This window comes from Furipterus horrens, unplaced genomic scaffold (genome assembly GCF_987537825.1).
Source record: "Furipterus horrens unplaced genomic scaffold, mFurHor1.1.pri manual_scaffold_3, whole genome shotgun sequence".
Lineage (NCBI taxonomy): Eukaryota > Metazoa > Chordata > Mammalia > Chiroptera > Furipteridae > Furipterus > Furipterus horrens.
Genome location: NW_028327173.1, coordinates 93,202,900 through 93,210,200, shown reverse-complemented (window position 1 = coordinate 93,210,200; position 7,301 = coordinate 93,202,900).

Genomic DNA, 7,301 nt, shown 5'->3' with positions numbered 1-7,301 from the left:
TATCTGAAATTTTCCTGCCTATTTTTTCCTCTAGGACTTTTATGGTATCACGGCTTACATTTAAGTCTTTGATCCATTTTGAGTTTATTCTGGTGTATGGTGTAAGTTGGTGGTCTAGTTTCATTTTTTTGCATGTCCCTGTCCAGTTCTCCCAACACCATTTGTTGAAGAGGCTCTTTTCACTCCATTTGATGTTCTTTCCCCCTTTGTCAAATATTAGTTGACCATATGAACCTGGGTTTATTTTTGGGCTCTCTATTCTGTTCCATTGATCTATATGTCTGTTTTTATGCCAGTACCAGACTGTTTTGATTACCGTGGCCTTGTAGTATAGTTTGATATCAGGTATTGTGATTCCTCCTACTGTGTTCTTCTTCCTCAAAATTGCTGTGGCTATTCGGGCTCTTTTTTGGTTCCATATAAATTTTTGAAGTATTTGTTCTAGGTCTGTGAAATATGTTGCTGGTATTTTAATAGGGATTGCATTGAATCTATAAATTGCTTTGGGTAGTATGGACATTTTAATGATGTTGATTCTTCCCATCCATGAGCATGGTATATGCTTCCATTTATTTGTATCTTCTTTAATTTCTTTCTTCAATGTTATGTAGTTTTCTGAGTACAGGTCTTTTACCTCCTTGGTTAAGTTTATTCCTAGGTATTTTATTTTTCTTGTTGCTATGGTAAATTGAATTTTTCTTTCAGTTTCTATCTCTGAGTTTTTATTGTTGGTGTATAAAAATGCCTTTGATTTCTTAATATTGACTTTGTATCCTGCTATTTTGCCGAATTCACTTATTAGGTCGAGTAGTTTTTTTGTGGAGTCTATAGGGTTTTCTATGTACACTATCATGTCATCTGCAAATAATGACAGTTTTACTTCCTCTTTTCCAATTTGGATGCCTTTTATTTCTCTTTCTTGTCTGATTGCGGTGGCTAGAACTTCCAAGACTATGTTGAATAGGAGTGGGGAGAGCGGACATCCTTGTCTTGTTCCTGATCTCAGGGGGAATGCTCTCAGTTTTTGCCCATTGAGTATGATGTTGGCTTCAGGTTTCTCATATATGGCCTTTATTATGTTGAGGTATGCTCCCTCTATTCCCATTTTGCTGAGAGTTTTTATCATAAATGGGTGTTGTACTTTATCAAATGCTTTTTCTGCATCTATTGATATTATCATGTGGTTTTTGTCTTTCATTTTGTTTATGTGGTGTATTACGTTTATTGATTTACGAATGTTAAACCATCCTTGCATCCCTGGGATGAATCCTACTTGATCGTGGTGTATGATCTTTCTAATGTGTTGCTGGATCCGGTTTGCCAATATTTTGTTGAGGATTTTAGCATCTATGTTCATCAGCGATATTGGCCTGTAGTTTTCTTTCTTTGTTGTGTCTTGACCTGGTTTTGGAATTAGGGTTATACTGGCTTCATAGAATGAGTTTGGCAGTCTTCCCTCTTCTTGTATCTTTTGGAATAGTCTGAGAAGGATAGGAGTTAGTTCTTTCCTAAATGTTTTGTAGAATTCACTTGTGAAGCCATCCGGTCCAGGGCTTTTGTGTGCTGGGAGTTTTTTGATTACTGCTTCAATTTCACTAGCTGTTATTGGTCTATTCAGACTTTCTGCTTCTTCTTGATTCAGTTTGGGAAGACTATAGGTTTCCAGGAATCTGTCCATTTCCTCTAGGTTGTCAAATTTCTTGCCATACAGTTGTTCATAATAATTTCTTATAATCCTTTGTATTTCTGTGGTATCAGTTGTGATTTCTCCTCTTTCATTTCTGATTTTATTTATTTGGGTCTCTCTTTTTTTCTTGATGAGCCTGCTTAAAGGCTTGTCAATTTTGTTTATTTTTTCAAAGAACCAGCTCCTACTTTTGTTGATCTTTTGAATTGTTAGTTTAGACTCTATGTCATTTAATTCTGCTCTGATCTTGATGATTTCCTTCCTTCTACTTGATCTGGGCTTTGCTTGTTGTTCTTCCTCTAGATCTTGTAGCTGTAGGGTTAAATTTTTTATTAGATATTCCTCTAGCTTTTTTAGGTAGGCCTGTATTGCTATGAACTTTCCTCTTAGGACTGCTTTCGCTGTATCCCATAGGTTTTGGGTTGTTGTGTGTTCATTATCATTAGTTTCCAGAAACTTTTTGATTTCTTCCTTGATGTCATTGTTAACCCATTCATTATTTAATAGCATGTTATTCATTCTCCATGAGTTTGAATGTTTTTGAGTTTTTTCCTTGAGGTTGATTTCCAATTTTAAGCCATTGTGATCTGAGAAGATGCTTGATATAATTTCAATTTTCTTGAATTTGTTAAGGCTTGTTTTGTGTCCTACCATGTGGTCTATCTTTGAAAATGTTCCATGTGCACTTGAGAAGTATGTATATTTTGCTTCTTTGGGGTGAAAACTTCTATATATATCGACTAAGTCCATTTGATCTAGGGTGTTGTTCAGTGCCTCCATATCTTTGGTGTTTCTTTGCTTCGAAGATCTGTCCATTGTTGACAATGGGGTGTTAAAGTCCCCTACTATGAGTGTGTTGTTGTCTATATCTTTCTTGGAGTCTTTCAAAAGTTTCCTTACATATTTGGGTGCTCCTAAGTTTGGTGCGTATATATTTATAAGGGTTATATCTTCTTGATGGATTTTTCCCTTAAGTATTATGAAATGCCCTTCTTTGTCTCTTTTTATGGACTTTGCTGTGAAATCTGTTTTGTCTGATATAAGTATTGCTACCCCGGCTTGTTTTTCATGTCCATTTGCTTTGAATACATTTTTCCATCCCTTTACTTTCAGTCTGTGTAGATCTTTTGTTCTAAGGTGGGTCTCTTGTAGACAGCATATATGTGGGTCATTCTTTCTAATCCATTCAGCTACCCTATGTCTTTTAATTGGAGCGTTTAATCCATTTACATTTAAGGTTATTACCGATAAGTACTTATTCATTGTAATTTTTCCCCTTTGTACTCGTGTTCTCTGTCTCTCTCTGTTTCTTTATCTTCTTAGAGCAGACCTTTTAGCATCTCTTGCATTGCTGGTTTGGTGGAGATGTATTCTTTTAGCCTTCTTTTGTCTTGGAAGCTCCTTATTTCACCCTCCATTTTGAATGAGAGCTTTGCTGGGTATAGTATTCTAGGTTGTAGGCCTTTGTTTTTCATTGCTTGGAATACTTTTTGCCATTCCCTTCTGGCTTGTAGTGTTTCTGCTGAGAAATCTGATGATAGCCTTATTGGAGTACCCTTGTATGTTATTAGTTGTTTTTCTCTTGCTGCTTTTAGGATCCTCTCTTTGTCTTTGAATGTTGCCATTTTAATTATGATGTGTCTTGAGGTGGGCCTGTTGGGGTTCATCTTCATTGGGACCCTCTGTGCCTCCTGGATTTGCGTGACTCTTTCTCTCGTCATGTTAGGAAAGTTTTCTGTCATTAGTTTTTCAAAGAGGTTTTCTATCCCTTGCTCTTCTTCTTCTCCTTCTGGAATTCCTATGATACGGATATTATTACGTTTCATGTTGTCCTGCAGCTGTCTTAGAACCTCTTCAGTCTTGTTCAGTCTTTTTTCATTTTGTTGCATTGTCTGGGAGTTTTTGTGTAGGTTGTCCTCCAGCTCGCTGATCCGATCTTCTGCTTCCTCTAGCCTGCTTTTAATTCCTTCTACTGTGTTCTTCAATTCAGAGATCGTATTTTTCATTTCCTCCTGGCTCTTATTGATAGCTTCTATGTCCTTTTTCATGCTCACGTAATTTTCTGTGAGTTCCTTGTAGTTTTTCTGGAGTTCTTTGAAGTTTCCGCTGAGCTCATTCAGCTTCTCCATAATCCATGTTTTGAATTCCATATCTGATAGTTCGCTCCCCTCTATTTCATTTAGCACTCTTTCTGGGGATTCTACCTTTCCTTTTGATGGGAGGTTGTTTCTCTGTCTCCCCATTTTTTTGACTCCTATTGTTTGTTGGTGCTTCTTGGAATGATCTGCACTTCCTGGATCTGCCTCTGGTGGCGTCAGATCATGTACCAGTCTGGCCCTAGGCAGCCTGTTGGAGACTTCCAGGGATCTACTGTTGTTGTCTGTCTTCTTTGATTGTTAATCTATTCAATCTGTGATTAGCTGTCAGGCTTAAGGACTGTGGGTGTGGCAGCTTAATTCCTGCAGGCAGGGCTTTTGCTTCCCCTCAGGCTGACGCCACTTGGAGGGGAATGGTCTACCCGCAGTACTGGGGATGAGTCAGCACTGGGACCCAGTCAGCTGCTCCTCCAGTTCTCCCCTCAAAGCCACCGTGCCAAATTCTCCCCAAGTGTCTCCAGTCCTCTCTGCCTTCCCTCTGCTTGAGCCCAGGGTAAGTGGTGGCCAAAATATTTTCGTATGTGATCCACTTAAGAGCTCTTTTTCTCCTGCTGTTTCTCTCCGGCTAGCAAGAAAGCCTGTGGCTTTTCGCTTTTCACAGCTGATACTATTTTACTTTCCACTCTGTCGCTGTAGGCTGGGAAGCCCAGCTGGGGGTTTAGACCCTGCCCTTCTCAGGGGGAATCCCCGGCTGCTGAGCTGTTTCTCAGTCCCTTCAGCAGCCACCCGTGTGAGCCCAGCCAGCCCTTCCGCGTTTCCGCACTCCCTACCGGTCACGTTGTGATGTAGCGGCCTTTTCTGTCTCTCCGTGGTTATAAGACTTCTTTCCAGCTAGTGTTCAGTTGGTTATTCCAGATGATTTCTCCAAAATTAAGTTGTAAATCCAGACTGGTCCTGGGAGGAGGTTAGTGTAGCTTCCACTTACTCCTCCGCCATCTTGGATCTCCAATAATTTCTTTTTTTAGTTGTTGTTCTATTACAGTTGTCCTATTTTTCCCCTGTAGCTCTTCCTTGTCCCGCCCACCCTGTCCCTACCCACAGTCATTCCCCACCCTGTTGTCCTTGTCCATAGGTCATTTATACTAGTTTCTTGACTAGACCCTTCCTCTTCTTTCCCCCTTTGCCCTCTTCCCCCTCCCCTCTGGTCACTGTCAGTCTGTCCCTAGTTTTTATGCCTCTGGTTCTATTTTGCTCATTTGTTTGTTTTATTCATTAGGTTCCTGTATTAAGTGAGGTCATATGGTATTTGTCTTTCATCACCTGGCTTATTTCACTAAACATAATACTCTCCAGTTCCATCCAGGCTGTCCCAAAAGGTAGGGGTTTCTTCTTTCTTTCTGCTGTATAGTATTCCATTGTGTAAATGTGCCAGTTTTTGATCCACCCATTTACTGGGCACTTAGGCTATTTCCAGCACTTGGCTATTGTAAATAATGCTGCTATGAAGATAGGGGTGCATAAGTTCTTTTGAATTATTGTTTCAGGATTCTTCAGGTATAATCCTAGCAATGGAATTGCTGGATCAAAAGGCAATTTCATTTTTAGTTTTTTGAGGAAATTCCATAGTTTTCCACAGTGGCTGCACCAGTCTCCATTCCCACGAACAGTGCACTAGGGATTCCTTTTCCCCACATCATCATCAGCACTTGTTGTTGATTTTTTAATGATGGCCATTTAGACCGGTGTGAAGTGATATCTCCTTGTGGTTTTAATTTGCATCTCTCTGATGGCTAGTGATGTTGAGCATCCTTTCATATGCCTATGGGCCCTCTGTATATCCTCCGTGGAGAAGTGTCTGTTCAGGTCCTTAGCCCATTTTTTAATTAGATTATCTGTCTTCCTGGTATTGAGTCATATAAGTTCTTTATATATTTTGGATATCAAATCCTTGTCTGAGGTATCATTGATAAATATGTTTTCCCATAGATTGGCCCTCTTTTTATTTTTCTGATAATTTCTTTAGCTGTCCAGTAACTTTTTAATTTGATGTAGTCCCATTTGTTCATCTTTTTTTTATTTCCCTTGCCCTAAGAGATATTTTGGTGGAAATATTGCTGCATGGGATATCTGAAATTGTACTACTTATGTTTTCCTCTAGGACTTTGATGGAGTCACACCTTGCATTTATCCATCTTGAGATTATTCTTGTATATGGTGTAAGTTGGTGGATTGGTTTTATTTTTAATGTCCCAGTCCAGTTCTCCCAACACCATTTGTTATTTTTAATACATTTTATGCTCCTACCCACTTTGTCAAATATTAATTGACCATAGAGATTTGGGTTTATTTCTGGGCTCTATTCTGTTACATTGATCTATGTGTCTGTTTTTATGCCAGTATAAGACTGTTTTGATTACAGTGGTCTTCTAATATAGTTTGATATCAGGTATTGTAATTCCTTCTACTTTGTTCTTTCTCTAGGTTGTTGAGGTTATTTGGGGTCATTTTGGGTTTCATATAAATTTTTGAATTATTTGTTGTAGATCTGTGAAATATGTCATTGGTATTTTAATAGGAATTGTGTTGAATCTATAAATTCCTTTGGGTAGTATAAACATTTTAATGATATTAATTCTTCCAATCCATGAACACGGCATTTGTTTCCATTTATATGTATCATCCTTAACTTCTTTCTTGAATGTTTTGTAGTTTTATGAGTACTGGTCTTTTGCCTCCTTGGTAAAGTTTATTCCTAGGTATTTTATTTTTCTTGTTGCTATTATTAATTGGGATTTTTTCCCTAGTTCATACCGCTGATATTTCATTGTTGGTGTACAAAAATGCCTTCAATTTCTGAATATTGACTTTATACCCTGCTACTTTGCCAAGTTCACTTATTAGGTAAAGTAGTTTTTGGTGTAGCCTATGGGGTTTTCTATGTACGCTATCATGTGGTCTGCAAATAATAACAGTTTTACTTCCTCCTTTCAAATTTGGATACCTTTTATTTCTTTTTCTTGTCTAATTACTGTGGCTATAACTTCCAAAGCTATGTAGAATAGAAGTAGAGCAAGTAGACACCCTTGTCTTGTTCCTGATCTTAGGGGGAAAGCTTTTAGTTTTTGTCCATTGAGTATGATGTTGGCTTTAGGTTTCTCAAATATGGTCTTTAAAAGGAAGATGGCAGAAGTCTGAGGGAAGACTGCACTCTCAGGCTCTCGAGACTCGTCTGTAGTTTGGACTAATTGCTGACAGAACATCTCAGTGAGCAACTGGACACTGGCAGGAGTCAAGCCTTGGCACTGCTGGGTTAGAGAAAAACCATCTGAGAACAACCTGTTTAGTGAGGATAGCAGAGGAAAAAGGGACAAAACGGGATTCCTGACAGGAATGGCTGTCCAAGCTTCAGCTGGAAGGACAGAAAGGCTTTTTGGCGACCACAGGCTTCCCCAGAGAGGAGTCAGGAGGAAAGCGGATCTCTGCCCGCTGGCGGAGATGGGACTCGACTAGGTGGCATA